Consider the following 27679-nt stretch of genomic DNA (forward strand, 5'->3'; position numbering starts at 1 on the left):
ATTTGCAATCAAGAGTTTAAACACAATACATTTAAACGGTTTGTTATCTTTGAATAATTATTTTTTTGTCACGTTACACTAAGTTAATCACATAGACAGTTGGACAAGTGTCCTACTGCTGAAACCCCCATCAATCAGCTGTACTCAGTCAAGGAACCTGGCAGCACCACCACATGGAAAATAAAGCCATACATAGTTTTAATCATTTTAATCAATGGGTTTTCCGCACTGTATGCCAGAATTAAAGACTTTCTCTGTAGCCACTCTCTGCTCTGGTTATTAGATGAGGGTCCTGAATGGGGAATCCCCCTCCACTTACTCACAATTAATAGGGTATTTGTAAAAAAAAGGTTTTCTAAACTACACAATCCCTTTAAATTCGAATTCTTTCATAGTTACAAAAATAGTACATGAATTGATTAAATTATTAAATTATAAATAGATTAATCTTTTCTCCATCTTAGAAATTTTTACTAATCAGTAAAGTGCACTTTTAACTTTATAAAAAAAAATCTTCGATTCTTCTGTCATGTGTGTGTGTGTGTGTGTGTGTGTTTGTTTGTTTGTTTGTTTGTTTGTGTATATGACGACTATAGACTATTTCTAGGAATAATTGCTAAATTCTGCATACTATGCTAATAAATTTTATTAGGGAGTATAAATTGATGCAATTTGTCTAACATCAAACACACCAAGCTGAAGGAGGTGCTGCAGGATTAAGCCCCATTCATACGACAGGGATACTGAGCCGCGAGATGGCCGTTTATTTAACAACTGTCACATGGTCGCAGTAAGAACAATAGACCCCAAATGGGTCTCTTCACATGGCTGATTTTTTGACGGCCTGGTAAACCGGGCCGTCAAAAGATGGGGCATGCCCTATTTTGGGCCGTTCTCCCGGCCACACGGCTCAGTAAGGGGTAAGGCCCTATTCACACAGCAGGGATAGTCGGCCTACAGGGGGCTTGTGTGTGGCATTATCTACAGTGGGCAGTGTGTGGCATTATCTACAGAGGGCAGTGTGTGACACTATCTGCAGAGGGAAGTGTGTGAAAAAAAAATTGACAGATGAAATTCATCCATTTTTAAAACGGACAGGGAAAAAAGCTGATGCAAAACGGGTCAAAATCGGCCGTTAAAAATGGAAACGCGGCTCAAAACGGAAACAGAATGGATGCAAAACGGATGCAAAATGGCCGAGAGAAATGGACTAATATGGCCTAAGGCTCTATTCACACGACAGGGTCCAAACGTCGGCCGATAAAAATGGTCATTTTGGTCGAATGTTTTACTGTCCATTTTAAAAATGGATGAATTTGATTTGTAAATTTTTTGGGTCCCAACCCACTAAAAACACCCACAGGAATGTCACATGATTGCCCAGTCACCATTTTATCTTGCTTTCAGAGTATAGAGAGCTTTATCTGATTCCTCAGCTTCATTGCATTGGTTTCTGTTTTTTTTCTCTATGCTATTTTTTACTTGCTTCCATGTCCTCACTGCCATTGAACCGTGTACTGCAACTTTGGCTGATTTCTCGGCAATTCGGACTACAATTGCAGATGTTGATGCCCCCTGTAGATACTGCTACACAGCCCCCTGTATATATTGCCACACAGCCCCCTGTAGATAGTGTCCGCTGTATATAGTGCCCCTGTAGATAGTGCCACACATCCCCCTTGTATGGGCCAGAGGGATTCCGCTCCTATAGGGAGCTACAGTGGCGCTATCTACAGGTGGGGTGCCATCTACGGGGGTGCTATCAACAAGGGGGCTGCGGCACTACCTAAAGCAAAACAATCTTCTCCTCCTCACATGCACTTTTGACTGTGAGGAGGAGGAGAGAGCGAGCGGCAGAAAGCACGGCCGTCACTCGGATCACATCTTGTTTTACACGGCCCCATAGACCTCCATGGTAGCCGTATGGCCGCGAGAACGGCCCAAAATAGGGCCGGCTCCATTTTTTTGTGAATAGCCCCATTTGGGGGTCTATAGTTTTTACTGCAGCCGTGTGGTGGCCGTTAAATAAACGGCCGTCACTTGGCCGACTATCACTGCTGTGTGAATAGGGCCTTAGCCCTTACTGAGGTTAATCAATATGTATGGCAAATTATGGATTTGTTGCTCATTTATAATCATTGTATCTTTGCTATGATGGAAATTATCGGTCCATGCATTGACTTTCTGTGAAACTTGTGGTGGGTTTGTGTTTATAACCAGCAACTTACCAGACCAAATAGATCCTCAGAGTAAAGAATTAGGCAGGGGCAGTATGTAGACAGGAGGTACATTTCAAACTACTTTAAAGTCTGGATAGCCATAGTTAAAAGCGTTTTTACATTTTTTTGTTTTAATATTTCCACACACATATTGCACGTCGTGGTGCGGGGATTGAAGTATGAAACGGGCTCACGCGCTGAGCCTGCTCTATACGCTGCAGGTGTCAGCTGTGTATTACAGCTGACAACCTGCACCAACTGCCAGGAACAGTCATCGCACTGTTCCTGGCCGTTTAACCTCTTAGATGCCGCAGTCAATAGCGACCGCGACATCTAATCCATTAGAAAGAGGGGGCGGCCCCCTCCGACAGCTCATCTCCCTGTGACGCGAATGCGAGGTGCCGATAGTTGTCAAGGCAGCCCAGGGGCCTAATGAACGCCCCCAGGTCTGCCTTCTTTCTTCTCCTGTTAAGCGCTGCCTCTAGAGCCTATAGAAATGCCGATCGCTGGTTCAAATCCTCTAGTGGGACTAATAAAAATTGTAAAAAAGTTTTCAGTAGTAATAATAAAAAAAATATTAAAAGTTATAAAAAAAGCTTTTCCCCATTTTTTGTCTAATTTAATGTAAAAAGTAAAAAAATAAAGAAAAGTGGTATCACTGCATCCAGAAAAAGTCCAAACTATTACAATATATCTTTATTTAACTTGCAAGTTGAAAGCCGCAAAAATAAAAAAGAATCGCTGTTATTTTCACGGTAGCGCTAACATTTTTTAATAAAATGTGATTAAACCGTGATATGTACCAAAAAATTGTACCAATAAAAACTACAGCTCATTTTGCAAAAAATAAGCCCTCATACTGCTCAATCGACATAAAAAGTAAAAAAAATTATGGCTCTCAGAATAGCGTGACACCATTTTTTTGTAACAAATATTATTTTTTTTATAAAAGTAGTAAAATATAAAAAGACCTACATAAATAAAAGGAAACCCAAAAAACAATGGAGAAATCACAGTTTTTTTCAATTCCACCCCACAAAGATATTTTTTTTTCCGTTTTCCATTACATTATATGGTACTTTAAATGGTAACAATAAAAATCACATCTCCTACCGCAAAAAATAACCCCTCACATCATTCAATTGATTGAAAAATAAAAAAGTTATTGCTCTTGGAAGGCAGAGAGTGAAAAACAAAAATGAAATGGCTTGGACATTAAGGGGTTAAGGATCTAGCCAGTGTTGGCCTTGGGGACTCAAAGAATCTTTCGATTTTGTTTCTTTCCATTCCAGCACTCAGAAATATTTTGTATTTAGGTTGATGCAGTTGTATAAGGCCCCATGCACAATTGCGGTCCGCAAAAACGAACCCATTCACTTCCATTGAACGCGGACACCTTTCCGTATCGCTACGGATGAGTGTCCGTGCCGCAGAACTGTGCCGGGAATTATGGAGCATGTCCGTTCTTGGTCTGCAATTGCGGCACGGACTCCTCCATAGAAGTCTATGCGGGAAGCCAAAATTGCGGATGGCTACGGAGGTGAGTCCGCAAATACAGATTGCCATCCGCAAATACAAACGTGTTGCTAAGTGATACAAAGAGGATTTCCTATTAACCAGGCTTCTTTTTTTCCAGATCCGTATATACGGATGCAATACGGATGCAATACGGACCGTATTTGCGTATACCATTCAGCAGAAACGGGTACGTTGCTGATGATTTTCTGATGACTATAAAGCAATACGGAACCGTATTTACGGTCAGTATTTGCGGATACGGTCGTGTGCATGAGGCCTGAGCCTTTTTTTGCAGGATGCGTTTTACTCCTTTTACATTTTTGTACAATTTTCTATGCTTAAATTACATTTTACAGTAAATTTGTTGTACATGTTGTAATGGTTATGAAGATTCTAATTCCGTCTGTACCTTTGGGGTCATGGGACATATTTGTGAAAAATGTGTTTTTGTTTTTCTTTTATATTTTTATATTTCACCTTTACCTTTTTTCACATTTATTTTTAATCCCAAAAATTTAACTTTAACTTGATCTTTATATTTTTTCATTATACTGTACTGGTAGATAGATAACGACAGTATATGACCGTTAATTAGCGTGTGTACTAAAAAGTATCCAGGCAGTTGTTTAGGAATATCCAAATATGCTCTGTCAGGCTACATGGCCAGATAGCACTAGCTTATGACAATTTTGCAAAGGATCTCAAACTGTCTGCCCGTACAAGGTATGGGCACTAACTGCATCACATGAATGTACTATAAAAGGGGTGAGCTTGTGGTATTTTTTTTTTTAACTAAGCAAATCTTCAAGTTAACTTGTGAAAAAAAAAACAGTATTGATAAGTAAAATAAAGCTACACTAAGTTATTATAAGGTGGGTCGTATCTTAAATAGTATATAGCTATTTACCTTTCTCAGTTATAATATCAGTGTCTGTTTAGACAGACTGGTTTTAAGGTAAACCACTGGCTAGAAACCTCATTCCCAAAACAACTTATTGCCTAACAAATGTCTCATTAAATGACATGCCCTACAGTGAATGTATAGGCTGACTCAGCTACAAAAGTAAGTAGCTTGGGATTGCTCAATCTACTGTATAGACCCAGGAAAAATAGTGCAGACCCCTTTAAGTATTTAACAGGATCAACATCAAATTTTAGATGTATAGGTACTGAACTAGTTACAACGTTTATGTTTCGTTACTGCATGTATGATACATATTATCACACTGCTTAAAGAGGCTCTGTCACCAGATATTGCAACCCCTATCTGCTATTGCAGAAGATAGGCGCTGCAATGTAGATTACAGTAACGTTTTTATTTTAAAAAAAACGAGCATTTTTGGCCAAGTTATGACCATTTTTGTATTTATGCAAATGAGGCTTGCAAAAGTACAACTGGGCGTGTTTACAGTAAAAGTACAACTGGGCGTGTATTATGTGTGTACATCGGGCGTTTTTACTTCTTTTACTAGCTGGGCATTAGGAATGGGAGTGTATGATGCTGACGAATCAGCATCATCCACTTCTGTTCGTTAACACCCAGCTTCTGGCAGTGCAGACACACAGCGTGTCCTCGAGAGATCACGCTGTGACGTCACTCACTTCCTGCCCCAGGTCCTGCATCATGTCGGCCACATCGGCACCAGAGGCTACAGTTGATTCTGCAGCAGCATTAGCGTTTGCAGGTAAGTAGCTACATCGACTTACCTGCAAATGCCGATGCTGCTGCAGAATCAACTGTAGCCTCTGGTGCCGATGTGTCCTCGCTCGTCCGACACGATGCAGGAACTGGGGCAGGAAGTGAGTGACGTCACAGTGTGATCTCTCGAGAACACGCTGTGTGTCTGCACTGCCAGAAGCTGGGCGTTCTGAAGAGAAGTGGATGATACTTCTATACACAACGCCCAGCTAGTAAAAGAAGTAAACACGCCCAGATGTAACGAACACAATACACGCCCAGTTGTACTTTTACTGTAAACACGCCCACTTGGACTTTAGCAAGCCTCATTTGCATAAATACAAAAATGGTCATAACTTGGCCAAAAATGCAAGTTTTTTAAAAATAAAAACGTTACTGTAATCTACATTGCAGCGCCGATCTGCTGCAATAGCAGATAGGGGTTGCAAAATCTGGTGACAGAGCCTCTTTAAACAAACTCTTTTCCTCAATGTGTACAACTGGATTTTTGCCTATATTGCACCAAGCTAAATTTTAATGTTTTACTTTTTAGTTCAGACCAGACACAATATATTGGTCTTTTCTAGCTTGAGATTGCTGCTTACAGTGCAAATTTCACAGTTCATTGAGAATTATAAAACAGCTTATTTAAAAAATCTTGCTGACACTGAGAGAAAATAAGGAATAAAGACATATAAACTAAATGATTACATTAGGATCGTACAAGAATATTGTCCTCAAGTTCACTGACTTCTTTCTATTAGGAAATGGCTTCTAATATATTTACTTTGTGAAAGTTTCATCTTCTCATGAAGATTAATATATATTTATATACATTTGTATTATACATATGTTAATATTATTAGGCAAAGCATTGGGGAAATTTTAAAGTTCACGCAACTAGTCATTTGGCCAAAAGGGCCAATGTATTAATGTTCCTCTAGAAAATGTGGCTTATGAACACCACTCCTTATTTTTTGCACCATTTTTTACTAAGAATCAACTATTTATTTTCTGTTGAAGGCCTATTCCAAGCAAAGTAACAACAAGCACAATTAAGTAGTGCCCATCTGACCTCTTCTGCTTATTTTTGTAAGTTGCACCATTTTTTTTTTTTTATTGGCAGGTCCGGTTAGTATTAGGGTATGCTCACACGCAAAGTCAAAAACGTCTCAAAATACGGAGCTGTTTTCAAGAGAAAACAGCTCCTGATTTTCAGAAGTTTTTTGTGCCACTCGTGATTTTCGCAGCGTTTTTCACTGCGTTTTTTATGGCCGTTTTTGGAGCTTTTTTCAAAAGAGTCTATGGAAAACAGCTCCAAAAACGTCCCAAGAAGTGTCCTGCACTTCTTTTTCGCGGTCGTGTTCTTGTGCGTAAAAAAACGCCGCGAAAAACGCTCCATCGGAACAGAACGCCGTTTTCCCATTGAAATCAATGGGCAGATGTTTGGAGGCATTCTGCTTCCAATTTTTCGTCCGTTTTTCGGGCGTTTACGGCCCAAAAAACGGCAGAAAATAGCCCGTGTGAACATACCCTTAGTGGGCTTTAGAGCAAGGGCGGTATTTAGAGTTTGTGCTGTCCTAGGTATTTTTAGTGCTTACACCCCCTATTAGTGAGCCAGGCTAAGGGTGAGAACACACGGAGCAGTAGCCGCACGTGGTTGAAACCACACCCTCATGCGTCAGAAAAAAGCCACACAATTGTGACGGTTATACCCCAGCTTTAGTGGAAAAATTGTGTGGCCATTCGCCACTGCATGTGAGTGTGATTTCATCCACATGTGGTTGGTTCTCCCTGTTTTCTTACCCTTAAGCTGCCCATATGCTTTAGAAAGTTGCAAGACGCACGTTAGGTCAGCAGGTTTCCTTCCCAAGTCAGTAAAAAAAACTTTAAATAACATATTTTACATTGAATATCCTTGCATTTGAATGAAGCATATGTCAACATAGGTAACTGTTAGGAATGGGGAGTATGAAAAGTAATAAATGCTGCCCCGCATATGAAATATTATCAGAGCCATTGTCATTTCTGCAACATATAATGGTCCTGAATGGGGCAAATTCAGTATTCAAAATGCACCAGAATTTTGGCTCAAATTTAAGCAGAATTATGGCGTACATGCTGAGTGCCACATTTGCTTTAGACAGTTTTTGTGCAGTGCATAACAAGGGGGCGGTGAAGGGTTAGTTGTCTAGCAGAAAGGGGGAATGGTTGAAAATGTGATGCTGTGCGCCAATGTTGCAACACAATTTTGGTACAAAAAAGGAAAAGAAAAGTGTCTAAAATGTCTGGCTAGAATAGCAAAATTTATCATAAAGCATGAACCACTTTGGTAAATTTGACTGCCCAGTCTAAGTTTGCACTGTCTAAAACGTAGTCAGTATTGATAAATCTGCCCCAATGTGTTTAAGATAAATCTGGAGTGTAGTCATAATTGACAGTTTTTTATTTTATTTAATTTTTCTGAGAAAAACATATATGGTAGTATTTATTATTGTGTGCAAATTTAGGTACAGGTTAATAAGTGCTTTTGAAACAATTGTATTGCTAGTACCTGATTCCCATGGTACAGATTCATTTTGTGGATTTTCAAAAGAGGCGTTACTATAGGGATGCAAAGGTTGCAGTCATACTTGGCTGGGAATACCAGTGATTATAATGTGTATTTTGATATCACTGTTTGTTATACCTGTACTGTGACATACCTATGTGCATTATCATTCAGCTATATCACTGTACTTATTCCTTGTGCTGGGAAACCAATACGGTTACTTTATTAAGCAATCTATGCATGTTTTCTGGCGTAGAATAATCACAATTTGCAACTTTTGCCTTTTTAACCCACTTCTGCCAATTAAAAAGAGGGTGTGGCTTAGCAAGAGGGACGTGGCCACCCACGCCCCAACAAATTCACTATAAATTATTCCAGAAACTGGCATAAATTATAGTGGAAATCTTCGCCAGCTCGCAGCTGGCGTAGATTTCCATCTCTGGCTCACGGACAGCCAGAGATGCACCTAATTTATTAAAAGGTGTGCGACACTTAATAAATTAGGCGCATTTTACTCCAGTGCTGTCTATTTTAAGACTGGCGTATACATTCCTCCCAATGTGTACATAGCCTATGTACTGTGAAACACTTTGTATATTATTATGTTGTGTTTATCACTGTGATGCGTAACCATTAGCTATGGCACTACTGTTTATTATTCCTGTTCTGTGACATCACGTGTGCATTATTCCCGTAATGGAACATCGTCGTGTGCAATAACCACTTCCAATGACTTCATTATGTTTATTATCCATATACTATGACATCACTGTGTTGTAATACATTGTAATTATAATTACTGTAATTACTTCAGCCAACAGTTATTCCCCCCATACATATGTAGACTTGTCTCGGCCGAGCGTACATGTAATTTAAATAGGGAGAAGGGAGAAAGCTGCTGCCAGGGTGAGGCTTATATACTAACGAACAGAAGGATTGGGCATGTTATTCCTATACTGTGACATCGCCGTGTGCAATAACCACTTCCTATGACTTTATAATGTTTATTATCCATATACTGTGACATAACTGTGTTGGCATTCCTGTTTTGTGACATTATAATCTCTGTATTATTTAATCACAATCACTGTGTGCATTATTTCTGCACTGACTATTATTTATGTTCTATTTGGTAACTTCCCCTATGCTGTGACATCATTATCATATCATTATTATCCCAAATATTATTGCTAAAATGCACAAATTTACATCTTCCGCCGGGGGAGATTCGGGATGCTGCCATACACATTAGATGGTTGACCGGTTTCACCGAATTTGGACGTATGGCCAGTGTAAGAGTTAGGGTATGTTCACACGGCAGCCTCCGTTACGGCTGAAATTACGGAGCTGTTTTCCTGAAAACAGCTCCGGAATTTCAGACGTAATGGCAAGTACAGGCGCTTTTCGCTGCGTCCATTACGGACGTAATTGGAGCTGTTTTTCCATGGTGTCAATGGAATACGGCTCCAATTATGTCCCAAGAAGTGACAGGCACTTCTCTGATGCGGGCGTCTTTTTTACACGCCGTCTTTTGACAGCGGCGCGTAAAAATATGACCGTCGGCACAGAACATCGTAAAGCCCATTCAAATGAATGGGCAGATGTTTGCCGACGCTTTGGTGCCATATTTTCGGACATAATTCGAGGTTAAAACGCCCGAATTACGTCCGTATATAGGGTGTGTGAACCCAGCCTTATTGTGCAGTACAATCACTGTGTTTATTTTCAAGGGCATAAGCATCTGAGTAGCAGAGGCTATAGTTTTACCTGGAAACTGGAGTCTGACGTGACCCAGTGGTTCCTCTGCATATAAGACAATGTAAGCACTACAAATTGCATGTAAAGTTGGGGGGCCATGTTACAAATATTGTAATGAGGTAAAAGCACCAAGTTCCACTTCTGAGTTAGAATAAAGGGGGAATTTTGGAAAGGGCAATCATTCCATAATAATTGGCAATTTCTTAGCTAGTTAAGTTGCTGTTTCTGTGGTCTTGGATGGGAAACAATTTCTGTCCCAATTTCAGAACCTTAAATGTGGTTGACCATGAAAAATGAAAACTTTGGCACAGTTTCTTGTGTAAAGACCAGAAATAGAAATTCTCTAAATAAGCTTTATACTGATATTGAACAAGCAGGGACTGCTGCGACTATGAGAACAGTTACAACTACATGAGATAACTTTGGATCAGTATGAGGGCACAGTTATAAATTTTTTGTAGATTACGTTATATATAAAAAATCCAAATCCAAAATGATCTCGGAACAAAATAGGCCTCATTCTTGCAGATACATCTTTTGATGGTGTCCAAATCCCTTGCTGCATGACAGTACCTGATGACACAATAAATATATTTAACACATTTGCAAATTATTATTACATTAAAAATAGTTGGATAAATGCATAGAACGAGAATGGACATGTTTATGACGACTGAGAAGGCCAATATCCGCTAATATCGGCATTTATTGACCTGCTATTTTTACCTTGAGCAATTTATATGATCTGTGATTCTACAGCAACTTGTGATTCCCATTAAAGTTGGAGTAAGTCACAAATGCGCAGTACAGTTTGAAGAAAAGTACAATTTTGTGACTACATCATAATGACACATCATAGATTGTTTATTATCCCATAGTGACCTTTACCTGAACTGTAAATATAAGCCTACTTAGTTATTTTGTAACACAGAGCTGAATGCGGATGGGTTCACCAAAAGGTCAATCTCAACCTATCTTCTTTGAAGTTTATCAATATAACTTGCTTATCAAAAAGAAGCCAGAAAGAAATTCTGTGCAGTGGCTCAGTGGTTAAGACCACTGATTATAGAATGACATCTATATTGTGACCTTTACTGTACAGATTTTCCTTGTGTTTCAGGCAGCAAAAATTAAATTGCATAGCATTGTCTAGAAATACTAGAAAATATTACAACGCACATAAATATGATATTTGCAGGTAAAATCTTCTATAGTGTCCTAACATTAATTTATTATTTTTACTATTATTAGTGCTGAGTGGAGTCGTATTAATATCCCATGAGATAAAAATTGCTCATACAGTTAGGTCCAGAATTATTTGGACAGTGACACAATCTTCATGATTTCGGCTCTGCATGCCACCACATTGGATTTGAAATGAAACAACTGAGATGCAATTGTGTAGACTTTCAGGTTTCATTCAAGGGGTTGAACACAAATATCCTGTGAAACGTTTAGGAATTGCAACCATTTTTCTACACAGCCTGCTCATTTCAGGGGCTCAAAAGTAATTGGACAAATTAACATTACCATAAATAAAATGTTTTTTTTTAAAATCAATAGATTTTTATTGAGTTTTACAACATTTTACAGCATTACATAACCAGATCTTGGTCCTAGGAACACGGACCCATATGAAAAGCAGTACACGCATGTGATAGCATCATATGAAACACACATAATACACACACAAACGTATATCAACACTGCTGTGACATTTACATAAAAAATAAAAGTAATAATAAAGCATGATATTAGAGATAATATTTTGAGTCTAACCAAAGCTTCCCAGAACATAAGTTCCTTTTATGAACAGCGGGAGTTTGCAATAAAAGAGTTTCATGATGACAATTAACATTCACCCTACCAAAGATTTCTGACAAGGAAGGAGATGTGGGAGACTTCCATGATTTGGCAATGGCCATTCTGGTGGCAATGAAAATGTGGTGCACTAGGATTCGAAAGACAGCAGGAACCCCATCCAGCCCTATATCAAGTATGGCCACTTCGGGGCTATGTGGAAAAGATATACGAGTAAGGTCTAAGAGTAAGTGAAAGACCGCTTTCCACAGAACTCTAACTGTGGAACATGACCACCACATATGTACCACATATGGTCTTTCTGCCTTAAGTTTTGTCTTAAGCAAGTGCAATGCATGCTGGATCGGGTTGAGATCTGGTGATTGACTTGGCCATTGCAGAATATTCCACTTCTTTGCCTTTAAAAACTCCTGGGTTGCTTTTGCAGTATGTTTTGGGTCATTGTCCATCTGTACTGTGAAGGGACGTCCTATCAACCTTGCTGCATTTGGTTGAATCTGAACAGAGAGTATATCCCTGAACACTTCAGAATAAATCTGGCTGCTTCTGTCTTCAGTCACATCAGCAATAAACACTAGCGACCCAGTGCCTTTGGCAGTCATGCATGCCCATGCCATCACACTGCCTCCACCATGTTTTACAGAGGATGTGGTGTGCTTTGGATCATGAGCCGTTTCAAGCCTTCTCCATACTTTCATCCGCCCATCATTCTGGTACAGGTTGATCTTAGTTTCATCTGTCTTCTTTAGATGTCTTCTTTCTGGGCTGGCTTCTTTAGATGTTGTTTGGCAAAGTCTAATCTGACCTTTCTATTTTTGAGGCTGATTAATAGTTTGCACCTTGTGGTGAACCCTCTGTATTTGCTCTCATGAAGTCTTCTCTTTATCGTAGACTTAGAAACTGATACACCTACTTCCAGGGGAGTGTTCTTCACTTGGGTAGATGTTGTGAAGGGGTTTTACTTCACCATGGAAAGGATTCTGCGATCATCCACGACTGTTGTCTTCCGTGGAAGTCCAGGCCTTTTGGAGGTCACGAGATCACCAGTGCGCTCTGGGTTTTTTTCATGAATGTTTTTTCAAGAACTGTTGATTTGGCCACTCCTAACATTTGTGCTATCTCTCTGATGGATTTCTTCATTATTTTCAGCCCAACTGTAGTGACCACACAGGGTTAAATAAGTTTGCTATTTATTATACACAGAAGTATATTACAACAATCACAATCCAACAAGGATTAGATCAAATTCTTGTTAACTGTAATCCGCCAGAAACCGATGGCTTTTTAATTTTATAATCCACAGGGAATAAATTACAGTCTTGTAAACTATAATCCGCCAAGAACAGATGCCTTCTTCAATGTAGGAAATGCAGGATAGAAAATGGTGGATGTCTGTCAGAATTTAACAGATATGTCATATTGTCCACAGGTATTTTTATTCCCTAATGAGATAGTACTTGTAATTATGCATAGAATATTGGTATTTACTTTCACCAGTTGTATCTCTCTTACTTCAATTCCTTTTGAAATTGTTTTCCTCAACCTGTCTTTCTGTCAATTTCTATGACGCACCTCACAACAATCCTCTCTACCTCGCTCTCCTCAACTGCCTCCCTTCAACTGCCACTGCCTGTAGCTCCACCCCCTTCCCTTTCTTACCTACATCCCTATAGCTTCTCCTCTTTTCCTTTGCTGAACAATCCTATTTGAGGGCCGGACTACTCTCAGTCCGTACCCTCTGTTCCCCAGCATTCTGCCTTCAACGAGGCCATGCTCCAGAGGAGTCAGCCTCCCCCACTGTTCTGGCCACACTTTGTCTGTGCGCCGATGCGGCCACTGTGACAAGTGTAGCCGCACACATCTGATCGGATGTGTTTTGCCCTCACTGAGTTTAGACACAGTGAAGGGATCGTACTCTATCTGAGTCAATCCCGTCACTGTTACAAACCCACTGACGCCGCACTCGTACACGGGGACTGTCCCAGGACTGCAGGCAGTCTGACCCTGTCCCAGGACTGCAGGCAGTCTGACCCAGTCCCCTCACTTCTCCAATTGGCGCCGCACTTGAGGAGCTGTGCTCAATTAGAGCCGATTTCCTTCTCTCCTCTGTCGCGGCTCCGCTCCGCCGTCTCTACAACCCCAACAAGACTGTAAGCTCACTTAACCTATACATAACAATGGTCTGTTTCACTTGCATTGAGAGCTCCTTTGACCTCATGTTGAGGGTGCACAACAACAGTTTTCAAGTGCAAATGCCAGACCTGGAATCATCTCCAGACCTTTTACCTGCTTGCTTGGTTGATGATGGATTAATGAGGGAATAGCCCATGCAGCCCATTAAATAGCTTTTCAGATAATTGTCCAATTACCTTTGGTCCCTTGAAAAAGAGGCAGCGACATATTAAAGAGCTGTAATTCCTAAACCCTTCCTCAAATTAGGATGTGAATACCTTCAAACTAAAGCTGAGAGTCTGCACTTTAAGCCCATATTGATTATATAACTGTATATTCAATATGTTTTGGTAAACAGCTAAAATGCCAAAACTTGTGTCACTGTCCAAATAATTCTGGACTTAACTGTATTAACTTCATTAGGCAATTGACTGAGTAATTCAAATTGTAATCTTTGTATATGGAATATTAACCTCTTAATGACTATCTGCTGTGTATTTCTGACGGGTGATTGATTGTAGGCTATGAGCTGCCTTTAATTTTTTACACGTAAGTCACATAATACGGAGATTGTTTAATATGCTGTACAATTTGCGATATACGGGGGTTTATTATTACACAATCACTATTGGCCTAATCATGATTTGTTCACTTTTACATATGCAGAATATTCATGTAATAAGCAAAGTTTGTGCCTCTTCCAAACAAACATGGTTGTGTATAAGATCTGAAATGAAAATATAATCACCACTCTTTACATTTTCAAATCCTGTTGTGCAATGGACTTTGGACCACTGGAAACCAGCAATTGCACATGGGCAGATGACTACACCAGAAAATCCTAGACTTAGAAGCCAGTTAGTCATTTACAGTATAATGGCCATTCCGATGAAAAGCAGTGTTGTTAGAAGACTGGCTAGTATGCTATCTACCTTGCTATGCTATCAAACTCATACTTTGCAGATATTCCACACCGTAGTGGCCAACTAATAGTACAGTGAAGGAAATAAGTATTTGATCCCTTGCTGATTTTGTAAGTTTGCCCACTGTCAAAGACATGAACAGTCTAGAATTTTTAGGCTAGGTTAATTTTACCAGTGAGAGATAGATTATATAAAAAAAAAAAAAAGAAAATCACATTGTCAAAATTATATATATTTATTTGCATTGTGCACAGAGAAATAAGTATTTGATCCCTTTGGCAAACAAGACTTAATACTTGGTGGCAAAACCCTTGTTGGCAAGCACAGCAGTCAGACGTTTTTTGTAGTTGATGATGAGGTTTGCACACATGTTAGATGGAATTTTGGCCCAATCCTCTATGCAGATCATCTGTAAATCATTAAGATTTCGAGGCTGTCGCTTGGCCACTCGGATCTTCAGCTCCCTCCATAAGTTTTCGATGGGATTAAGGTCTGGAGAATGGCTAGGCCACTCCATGACCTTAATGTGCTTCTTTTTGAGCCACTCCTTTGTTGCCTTGGCAGTATGTTTCGGGTCATTGTCGTGCTGGAAGACCCAGCCACGAGCCATTTTTAATGTCACTCAGGATTTGACGGTATATGGCTCCATCCATTCTCCCATTGATGCGGTGAAGTAGTCCTGTGCCCTTAGCACCCCCAAAACATAATGTTTCCACCTCCATGCTTGACAGTGGGGATGGTGTTCTTTGGGTCATAGGCAGCATTTCTCTTCCTCCAAACACGGCGAGTTGAATTAATGCCAAAGAGCTAAATTTTAGTCTCATCTGAGCACAGCACCTTCTCCCAATCACTCTCAGAATCATCCAGATGTTCATTTGAAAACTTCAGACGGGCCTGTACATGTGCCTTCTTGAGCAGGGGGACCTTGCGGGCACTGCAGGATTTTAATCCATTACGGCGTAATGTGTTACCAATGGTTTTCTTGGTGACTGTGGTCCCAGCTGCCTTGAGATCATTAACAAGTTCCCCCCGTGTAGTTTTCGGCTGAGCTCTCACCTTCCTCAGGATCAAGGATACCCCACGAGGTGAGATTTTGCATGGAGCCGCAGATCGATGTCGATTGACAGTCATTTTGTATGTCTTCCATTTTCTTACTATTGCACCAACAGTTGTCTCCTTCTCACCCAGCGTCTTACTTATGGTTTTGTAGCCCATTCCAGCCTTGTGCAGGTCTATGATCTTGTCCCTGACATCCTTAGAAAGCTCTTTGGTCTTGCCCATGTTGTAGAGGTTAGAGTCAGACTGATTAATTGAGTCTGTGGACAGGAGTCTTTTGTACAGTTGACCATTTAAGACAGCTGTCTTTAATGCAGGCACCAAGTTGATTTGGAGCATGTAACTGGTCTGGAGGAGGCTGAACTCTTAATGGTTGGTAGGGGATCAAATACTTATTTCTCTGTGCACAATGCAAATAAATATATATAATTTTGACAATGTGATTTTCTTTTTTTATATATATAATCTATCTCTCACTGGTAAAATTAACCTAGCCTAAAAATTCTAGACTGTTCATGTCTTTGACAGTGGGCAAACTTACAAAATCAGCACGGGATCAAATACTTATTTCCTTCACTGTATAGGCAAGACATTTGTGTATTAAAATTTAAAAAATCCACATGGAATTGCCCACACAATTGTGTCCACCCCACAGATTTACCAATAAAATTGTGACAGCCACATAGCAGTGACCATAAAATATTAAATTAGCAGTACCCAATGAGTAGTCACTGTTACAGCAGTGTCCATTCACATGTGCCAGTCACAGTGCCCATATAACAATTTTATTTTCTCCTCTATATTTATGTACTGTTCTCTATTTCACTAAGGCTCTGTATACACTTGCGCTATGAGCTTTCCAATAGGGATTTTGGTATTTTTGATGGCAAAAATAGTGTAGTCTGCAGCTCTATATTTATCATAAAAAAAACTGGAACCTTAAAGAAAACCCTTAATAAGTCAATGGGGTCCATCAGGATTCATTGGTATCCATTTAAAAATATATCTGGCATAGCAATCATAACTCCATTATAAATGGTAGCCATGACACCAGCGTAACAAGGGCCTAAAAGGTATGTACATTTTATAGAAACAAATAACTCATCAGACTTCCTCTAAGTCGCACCGGAGCTGGCAGAAAAAGGCAAAGTCCAAACACTTTATTAACAACCAGTTATACAGTTTTTACTGCTCTAACGGTCATTGGCAAAAGCAGTCCAAATGTATCTTCAGAGGATAATCCTCCCCCAAAACAATATGCAATAAGTGGAAAAGTTGCTTGGTTTGCTGTTCAAAGTACTTCTGAGCCTTGTAATTCTATTCCTTATGTATCCTCAGCAGGATACTGGCTTTCAGATAAAATGATTTGCCATCTTTAGTTTCAGAAGGTTTTTATTGGTTTGAAAACGGGTATGAAAAACAAAGGAGTACAAACAAAATACAACGACCGTACACAGAGGGCAATGCATCATATTTTTATATAAATATATACAACAGGGATATTCTCGTGATCATATAAACAGTGAAAAAAGCATGGTAAAAGCTTGATAAATCATACAAGGTACTAAAATGATTTATGAATAATATCTTACATCAATATAAGGTGGGAAAATAAGTACAAAAGAGATATAATAATCTATTTCCAGAAAGACTGCTACAGTCACTCTAAGGGTATGTTCACACGTAGTCAACAAAAACATCTGAAAATCCAGAGCTGTTTTCAAGGGAAAACAGACCCTGCTTTTCAGACGTTTTTTTTACCAACTCGCATATTTCGCGGCGTTTTTCGCGGCGTTTTCGCTGCGTTTTTTAAGTCCGTTTTTGGAGCTGTTTTCATTGGAGTCTATGAGAAAACACCTCCAAAAACGTCCAAAGAAGTGTCCTGCACTTCTTTTGAGGAGGCTGTATTTTTACGCGTCGTCGTTTGACAGCTGTCAAACGACGAAGCGTAAATAACAGGTCGTCTGCACAGTACGTCGGCAAACCCATTCAAATGAATGGGCAGATGTTTGCCGACGTATTGGAGCCGTATTTTCAGACGTAAAACGAGGCATAATACGCCTCGTATACGTCTGAAATTTGGCCGTGTGAACATACCCTAAAGGGTGAGATAAATGAATCAGAAGAGTGGGATTATATATGTTTCATGGGACAACCTTAGCCAATGTGGAGTCTTATCAGAAGTATTATTATCAGAGATATTTAGCTTTGGATCTAGTGGGGTAGAGGATAAAATCGCATTATATGCGGAAGACATTTTGTTGTTCCTGGAGAATACCGAAAAGACCCTCCCTAAGATTATGGATGAAATACAAAAGTTTGGAAAAATCTCAGGATTAGAAATTAATTGGCAAAAGTCAGTACTTTTTTCCCATAGATCTGGGGGAAGACTATTCAGGGATTACCGGGCTAGAATCAAAGGAAGTATTTAGAAATCTTGGCATTAATGTGTCTGGGGATATCGGACAATATGAAATATTAAATGTAAGACCAATTATTAAAAATATATTTAAAAAAAATTAAGATATGGAATAGGTTACCCCTTTTATGGCAGATCGCATATTTGTAGTTAAAATGATAGTATTACCTCAATTGTTGTATCCACTGATTAATAGTCCCATATTAACGGCACAGGAAACAGTTGTCCTTAGGAGTTACAAATCTAACAAGATAAGGCATAATGCTTTATATAATGGCATTTAAGGTTGAATGGACCAAGTCTTTAATAGGAGACGTTAGGTCTTAACTAAGGAATAAAATATGGGTAATTTAAAATGGTAAATTGACATAAGGACTAGAGATGAGCGAACCGGGACAACCGAACCCGGTTTCGGTCCGAACTTCCGGAAAAGTTCGGTTTGCAGCGAGTCTGAACTTCACCGGGTTCGGCCGAACCCGTTTTGACCGAACCCGGCTACATTTTGGCGCCTGCCACATGTTACATCTAAAATGGAGGATTTCACAAGATCACCTGACATCAGGCTACCCATAATGTCTTGCAAATGGCTCTCCCAGCCAATCGGGAGGCAGCATAGGGGCGGGCTCAAGCCTGCAATAAAAGTCTATGCACGGAGCTCAGCGGCCATTTTACAGACAGGAGCTGTAGGGATAGCATCTCTGTGCAGTAAGGGAAATCTTTAGGAATCTAAAAGGCAGGAATCCAGCAATCGAAGGGGCTCATCCACTACTCACTACTCAGCCAGTGTGTGAATACGCTTTTATAAGGGGCTCATCCCCGTTGCATCCAACTTGCAATACAGGCAGGCTTTGTAGTACTACAACACCCAGCATTACCTGAGTCAGTGCACAGTGGCTGATAAAAATTTTCATTCATTGCCATTTGCCAAGCCAGTGTCAGTGTGAATACGCTTTTAGAAGGGGCTCATCCCCGGCCGTTAACATAACAAACAAATAACAATTCAACTTGCAATACAGGCAGCCTTTGTAGTAGTACTACAACGCCCAACATTCCCTGAGTGCACCGCGGCGTGGCTGATAGAAATTCTCATTCATTGCCATTTGCCAAGCCAGTGTCAGTGTGTGAATACGCTTTTAGAAGGGGCTCATCCCCGGCCGTTAACATAACAAACAAATAACAATCCGACTTGCAATACAGGCAGCCTTTGTAGTAGACGTAGTACTACAAGGCCCAGCATTCCCTGAGTGCACTTAAGCGTGGCTGATAGAAATTCTCATTCATTGCCATTTGGCAAGCCAGTGTCAGTGTGAATACGCTTTTAGAAGGGGCTCATCCCCGGCCGTTAACATAACAAACAAATAACAATACAACTTGCATTACAGGCAGCCTTTGTAGTAGTACTACAAGGCCCAGCATTCCCTGAGTGCACCGCGGCGTGGCTGATAGAAATTCTCATACATTGCTATTTGCCAAGCCAGTGTCAGTGTGTGAATACGCTTTTAGAAGGGGCTCATCCCCGGCCGTTAACATAACAAACAAATAACAATCCAACTTGCAATACAGGCAGCCTTTGTAGCAGTACTACAACGCCCAACATTCCCTGAGTGCACAGAGGCTGTGTAATGAGGGGGGTAGGGAAACAGACAAGTGAGCCCTAATCTACCCGCCACTCAGTCCCTGCCTACTTGCAATGACCCGCCCTAGGCAACGGGGTACAACTGGGCGACGGTCCCTACGCTCAGTAAGTGCACGACAGACAAACATACAAGGGTACACAAAGCTGAGGGAAATGGGGAAGTTGCCCACGGCAACACCGTGAGCAACAAGAGTGGTGAACGAGCCGAGTCAAACCAGGAGTGTACGAGGTACCAAACGCTGAGCAGGAGAGTAGTGAACAAGCCGAGTCAAACCAGGAGTGTACGAGGTACCAAACGCAGAGCAGGAGAGTAGTCGGTAAGCCAGGGTCAGTATGAAGCAGGGTCAAATAGTTCAGAAGCTGCAGCAGGGCCAGGAAACCACACGAGAAGAATCACAAGCAAGGAGGAACAGGAAAGGCAGGTATAAATAGACAGAGGGCAGGAGCTTGCTCCGTCTGGCCAGGCTGTGATAGGATGTCCCACTCCTAAGCCTGCCATCCTGAGTGGTGGAAGATGGAGTCAGTCTCACAGACATAGAAGCAGGTGCAGACTGATTACCTATGTGCGTATACACAGAAGCTGTGCCTGGCAGATCCTTTACAGGCTGATAGAAATTCTCATTCATTGCCATTTGCCAAGCCAGTGTCAGTGTGTGAATACGCTTTTAGAAGGGGCTCATCCCCGGCCGTTAACATAACAAACAAATAACAATCCAACTTGCAATACAGGCAGCCTTTGTAGTAGTACTACAACGCCCAACATTCCCTGAGTGAACAGTGGCTGATAGAAATTCTCATTCATTGCCATTTGCCAAGCCAGTGTCAGTGTGTGAATACGCTTTTAGAAGGGGCTCATCCCCGGCCGTTAACATAACAAACAAATAACAATCCAACTTGCAATACAGGCAGCCTTTGTAGTAGACGTAGTACTACAAGGCCCAGCATTCCCTGAGTGCACTGCAGCGTGGCTGATAGAAATTCTAATTCATTGCCATTTGGCAAGCCAGTGTCAGTGTGAATACGCTTTTAGAAGGGGCTCATCCCCGGCCGTTAACATAACAAACAAATAACAATACAACTTGCAATACAGGCAGCCTTTGTAGTAGTACTACAAGGCCCAGCATTCCCTGAGTGCACCGCGGCGTGGCTGATAGAAATTCTCATTCATTGCCATTTGCCAAGCCAGTGTCAGTGTGAATACGCTTTTAGAAGGGGCTCATCCCCCAGGTTTTGATTCAACTTGCTGCACTCCAGCAGTGAAATGTCTGGTAAAAAAAAGGTTGTGAAAGGACGGGGTAGAGGAAAAAACACCCATGCCGTCTCCTCTTCCAGTCCAAATGTTGGATCTGTTGGTGCCAGACCCAGTACCAGCATTTGTGGCACAAGACATGTGCCCAGTTCCACTAGTAGCAGCAGCCATGTGCCTGCTGGTAGTAGTAGCAGTATCAGCAAGCCAGACTTGTCCATCTCCTCCGGTGGGCGGGTTACTTTAGACAATACGGCCATTGTGGACTGGTTGGCTGGCTCGCGGTCATCTCAGCAGGAAGACTCTGATGATCTGCCTTCAAGCCAGGTTTCGTTGGATTCCAGATCGTCTACAGTTCCTTGGCACAGTGACAGTAGTAATATAGGTATTTCTAGTGTTTCCATTCCATCATCTATGTCTTCGCTCCCCTTCCTAGCGGGAAGCCATCTTTCCTGAGAGTCCTAAGAGACATCTCCTCGGGTGCGAAGGAAGATACTGAACAACATAGTGATGATGATGATTTGTTTTCCGCGAGTATGCCAACGGAGTGTGTTGCGGCGGTGGTGGAGGTGGAAGCGGTGTCCGAGACGCATACCTGCGGTAGTGGGGGTGTTGGTGGTGGTAGCCGTGGTGGCAGACGCAGTAATGAGGGGGGGCATGGAGCCCGCCATGATGTCACATCACATTCACAACACCGTGACAGAAGTGGCGGGGATGATGAGGAAGGCTATGATGATGATGTTGTTTTAGACAGGACGTGGGAACCAGGTGACGAGGTGATGACGGCGTCAGAGGAGGAGGGTAGTAGTGGCGGCACTGGCAGTGATAAACAGCCAAGCCGAGGTAGGGGCAGAAGTCAATCTGCAAAACGTTGCAGCGGTAGGGTCAGCTCAGGAGCCGGTGACGGCGACACTGATGCTGGTGTGGGCTCCCGAAAAAAGCCTGCCAGACAAGGGGCAAGCTCGGGTGGTGGTGGTGTTGGTGGTGGACGTGGTACTACCTCTTTACGGTACTCTGCCGTGTGGCAATTTTTCTGTACCTTCCCGGAGGACGAAAACATGGCACAGTGCCGTATCTGCAAGCAGAAAGTAAGGCGTGGGCAGGGCAGCAATGTAGGAACTACCGCTCTACGTAAACACATGGAGCGGCATCACAAGGCCATGTGGGACAATTGACATGCCCCACCATCATCATGTACATCTAATGAAGACCCCTCTGCAGCTGCTGCTGCTGCTCCGAGTCCCTGTCATCTAAGTAGTAGCCAGGCCTTATCCACCATGTCGTTGTTATCATCATCATCACTGTCATCTAGTGCTCCTCCTACGTCCCGTCTGTTATCTATTACGGAATCGTTGTCCAATAAGCAACAATATATACCCAGTCATCCACTTGTCGTGCGGCTTAATTCACACCTGGCTAAGTTGTTGGTGGTGCAGTCGCTGCCGTACCACCTGGTCGACTCCGCCGGCTTCAAGCAATTGATGGCGTGCACTCAGCCTAGGTGGCGAATACCTAGCCGACATTACTTCTCCAAAACAGCTGTCCCAGCCTTGTACAAGCATGTGGAGGAAAAGGTGTGCCAGTCCTTCCAATTATCCGTGTGCAGCAGGGTACATGCCACCGTCGACACGTGGAGCAGCAACTATGGGCAGGGACAGTACTTGTCTTTCACGACCCACTGGGTCAATATTTTGCAGTCCGATGCACCACCGCAGCAATGCCAGGCATTACCACCTCCACGCTTGTATCTTTCTGGTTCAACTCCGGACACCAGGCGCCTACCATCCTCCTCCTCCTACTCCTCCTCCTTGCCTTCCTCCTTGGAGGTCTTCCTGTCCCCGACAGGACACAGCGTATCTTCCACTCCTCCTCCCTCCTCTTTTCATAGGTGCAAGGTAAAGCGCCACAACGCTGTCTTACACCTACTGAGCCTGGGCGAGAAAAGCCACACAGGGCAGGCGCTGCTGCTGTGCATCAAGGAGGAAATCGCACACTGGCTGTCTCCTCTGAAACTCACACTGGGCAATGTTGTCTCTGATAACGGCAAGAACGTTGTGGCTGCACTGCGTCTAGGTCACCTGACACACGCTCCTTGCATGGCACATGTGATCAATCTGGTCATGACACGCTTCTTAAAGTCATATGTTGGTTTGAAGGGTGTGCTGGCCATGTCCAGGAGGGTTTGCATTCGCTTTAGACGTTCGTATGCATTTAAGCACGCCCTCCTGGACTTGCAGCGTCAAAACAATCTCCCAGAACACAGCCTGATTTGCGACGTTCCAACACGCTGGAATTCCACCCTGCACATGTCGGACCGTCTGTACGAACAGCGGAAAGCCGTGAATGATTTCCTGATGCAGCAGACGGGCAGCGTTTGGAGCCAGTGTAATTTTGAGCTCAGGCACTGGCAGCTGGTTAGAGATGCATGTCGCGTTTTGAGGCCCTTTGAAGAGGCCACACGATTTGTGAGCCGTGACGCTAGCGGAATGAACGATGTTATGCCGCTGATATTTATTATGGAGCAAACGCTCACAGCGACGATTCAAGCAAAGGATGGAGGAAGGATCACATCTGGCTATGGATGTTGAGGAGGAGGAGGAGGATGAGGAAACAGGACCTGAAGAGGAGCGGGATTTGGAGATGGAATCACAGGAAGGGATAGGGGACGAGGCAGCCACACAACATGACAGTGATGGTGGTGATGACGAGTCTGACGACGACCTTGATGATGGACAACCATGGCAGTATGGGGCGGAGATGGAACCAACCGGGCCCTCTTAAACGCTGGCCAGGATGGCGAGCTGTATGCTTCGTTACTTGCGAGCTGACTGTGAGAGATGAGTACTGGATAGCCACTCTTTTAGACCCTCGGTAAAAAGCCAGAATGGGGGAGTTTTTTGCGCCTTCCGAGAGGGAGGCAAAATTGGCTTATTATCGAGAGAAGCTATGCAGCCAGCTTGTCACGGCTTTCAAACGGCAAACACCTGCTGCAAGCATGTCTGACCGGGGGGGCCACTCTCCGCTCCCCACTGTCTCATCGTTCCACCGCCTCTGGCAGAGCTACCTCTGCAATAGGCGGCAGCCGCGGTAGCAGCTGCAGCGGCAGCAGCAGCAGCAGCCAATTCAGTTTGGAAAATATGATGACAACATTTTTACATCCAATACCCAGACCTGACACACATCGTAGTCACCAAAGGGATGTTCACCATCACTAGGTGCAGCACCTAAATAACCAGGTTCACTCGTACCTGGACTGTGCCCTTTCCCCTTCAGAAATGCTGATCCCAGACCCCATGGACTTCTGGGTCAGCAGATTGGATCATTAGCAAGAACTGGCCCAGTTTGCCATGGGTGTACTGTCTTGTCCACCCTCCAGTGTAGCGTCAGAGGGGGTATTCAGCGCGGCAGGGGCTTCGTCACCCCTAAGCGAACAAGATTGTCCGCCAACAGCTTGGAAAATCTCATGTTTCTGAAAATGAATCAAGCGTGGATCGGTGAGGATTTTAAAACCCCTGTGCCTGATGCCACTGATTAGATCTGACATTGCTGCTGCCGCTGCCGCCTGCTACTGCCGCCTGCTACTACGGGATTCTGTCCTGTCAACTCTTTTTTTAATGTGCTGCTGCTACTACTACTACCACCCTTGCTGTCTGTGTTGGCTACCTCTACTACCACCAATGCACCTCCACTGCCGTCTGCTACAAGCAGGCCTGCCCTACCACAGGGCTTTGTCCTGTGACTGTCGTCCAGTCTCTTTTTTTAATGTGCTGCTACTACTACTACCACCCTTGCTGTCTGTGTTGGCTACCTCTACTACCACCAATACACCTCCACTGCTGTCTGCTACAAGCAGGCCTGCCCCACCACAGGGCTTTGTCCTGTGACTGTCGTCCAGTCTCATTTTTTTATGTGCTGCTACTACTACTACCACCCTTGCTGTCTGTGTTGGCTACCTCTACTACCACCAATACACCTCCACTGTGTTAGGGATCTGCCAGGTACTTCATCTAGCTATACTCCTGGGATTAATCAATCCACACCTGAGGCCAGACCTGTTCGACTGACACCATCTCCCACCAACCAGGGTGGCAGGCTCAGGAGTGGGAGAGCCTATCGCGGCCTGGTCTGTCGGAGTTAGCTCCGCCCCCTGCCCTTTATTACCTGCCCTGTGCTCTCCCTCAGTGCTTGTAATTCTTTTGGATTCCTGGCCCCACTGCTGCTTGCTCCAGCCTGCTTCTGCCGTGCTTCTGCCTTACTGCAGTTCTGCTTGACCTGCTTGCTTTGCCCCTGGCTTGCTTCTGTCTCCGTGCCCGCTCGGGTGTACTCACTTCGTCCTGGTCCTGACTGTTCGTTCGCCGCCCCGTTTCCTCGTGGCGTTCCGTGGCTACTGCCCCTTCCCTTGCGTGTTCCCTGTTTGTCTTCCTGTGCACTTAGCCAGCGTAGGGACCGCCGCCCAGTTGTACCTCGTCGCCTAGGGCGGGTCGTTGCAAGTAGGCAGGGACAGGGCGGTGGGTAGATTAGGGCTCACTTTCCCTTCACCTCCTTCCTGCCATTACACACTGCTGCCCGTCTGCTAAAAGCAGGCCTGCCCCACCACAGGGCTTTGTCCTGTGACTGTCGTCCAGTCTCTTTTTTTAATGTGCTGCTACTACTACTACTACCACACCTGCTGTCTGTGTTGGCTACCTCTACTACCACCAATACACCTCCACTGCCGCCCGTCTGCTACAAGCCGGCCTGAGGCCTGCCCCACCACACAGCTTTGTCCTGTGACTATCGTCCAGTCTCTTTTTTTAATGTGCTGCTACTACCAATCTACCACCCTTGCTGTCTGTGTTGGCTACCTCTACTACCACCAATACACCTCCACTGCCGCCCGTCTGCTACAAGCAGGCCTGAGGCCTGCCCCACCACAGGGCTTTGTCCTGTGACTGTCGTCCAGTCTCTTTTTTTAATGTGCTGAGACTACCAGTCTACCACCCTTGCTGTCTGTGTTGGCTACCTCTACTACCACCAATACACCTCCACTGCCGTCTGCTACAAGCAGGCCTGAGGCCGGCCCCACCACAGAGCTTTGTCCTGTGACTGTCGTCCAGTCTCTTTTTTTAATGTGCTGCTACTACCAGTCTACAACCCTTGCTGTCTGTGTTGGCTACCTCTACTACTGTCAGGGATCATTACCATGTATATTGTTTGAAAAATATTATCCTCACACATATGTATATACATTTCAGTTCTTTGTGTAATATACTGATATATAATAAGTTCTTTGTTCATGTCTGACACACCTATGGAAGACACCGCCCCCTGGAATGCAAGAAGAGTAAGTCTGAGAAGTTACAGCTGAGAAACCGGTGGGGGCTTGGGCACTCCCACATCTCTCTGGAGGCATGTGTCTTTTTCTGTGTTTCTTTGTTCTGAATAAAAAGTTTTCCAGTCTTCCTCCTGGTGGAACGGAGGGGATGTCTACCAACATTACTCTGTGTGGTGTACTTCTCTCCAGGCATGCCTTCAGCTTTCAATTTACAGAGGTGGTTATTCGGTGTGAAATACGGACCTGACATTTGGCGCCCGAACGTGGGGCCTCACTCGAGGAAATATCGAAATCCGGACAATCGACAATCACAGGGTGAAACAGAGGACTCAAAGATGCCCACTGAAGGAATTTGATCACCTCTGCAATAACACGGTAAGCGAATTGATTTTATAAATCTTCGTCTTATCTGTGTTAGTAGACAGTCTTGTGGCGATCTGTAGAACCCTTTTGTTGATTTCCTGGATTATCTCAGGCGACAGAGGTGATATTTTCCGCTGTGAGGTTGAAAACCTGTGAGACCTTAGTCGCGCCCGACTAACCATCCTCTGGGTAATTAGAGTCTAAATAAAGGATTATATAACTGACCGGAGAGCTATAGACTGTGAGATTTTAATATTTCCAGCGAGGCCGGAGAGTCTAAATAAAAATTATATAACAGACCGGAGAGCTATAGACTGTGAAATTTTAATATTTCCAGCGAGGCCGGAGAGTCTAAATAAAAATTATATTTCGGCGGACCGGAGGCTGTAGACTGAGGAATTTTAATATTTCCGGCGAGGCCTGGGAGTCGTTGACCGAAAATTGTTATATAAATTACGTGTATAATATAGACTGTTAGGCAGATGATTTAGTGAAGCAAAGAGTAGGGAAGCAGTATGTGAGTAAAATGAAGAAATTGATGGAAGTTTGTGGAATCCATAGAGGAGGGCGGCTGCAAGCCGGAGATTGGGCAAAAGGTATTCTGGAAAACAAAGGGAAGTTGGAAGGTAGTAAGTTGATGGAAAGTGCTTTAGAGGGATTAGCAGAAGAGGAAGTTAGGAATAAGAAAGGTATTGTATGTATTAGAAAACAGGACCAGCCGACGCCCGGTAATGGCGTCCGTACCTCATGTTGAGTGTGTCCTCATTGTGGGTGGGAAACCCCCCCCCTCACAGCTGCACACTGTGTTTCCAATGGGAGAGGCTTCCCCCCCCCTGCCCCTGATGTGGCCACGCCCGGCCCTACCAAATCAGTATGAAATAATCGCCTTGTTAATTTTGTCATTTGTAGTGTCTTTTCTATTTTTAGGTTCCATTCTAGTGTGCAGGACGCTGTTCACTGATGAAGCAACACGTCATCATAATATAGAGCTGGTGGCCGACAGAT

Source organism: Rhinoderma darwinii, chromosome 1, assembly GCF_050947455.1.
Source record: "Rhinoderma darwinii isolate aRhiDar2 chromosome 1, aRhiDar2.hap1, whole genome shotgun sequence".
Lineage (NCBI taxonomy): Eukaryota > Metazoa > Chordata > Amphibia > Anura > Rhinodermatidae > Rhinoderma > Rhinoderma darwinii.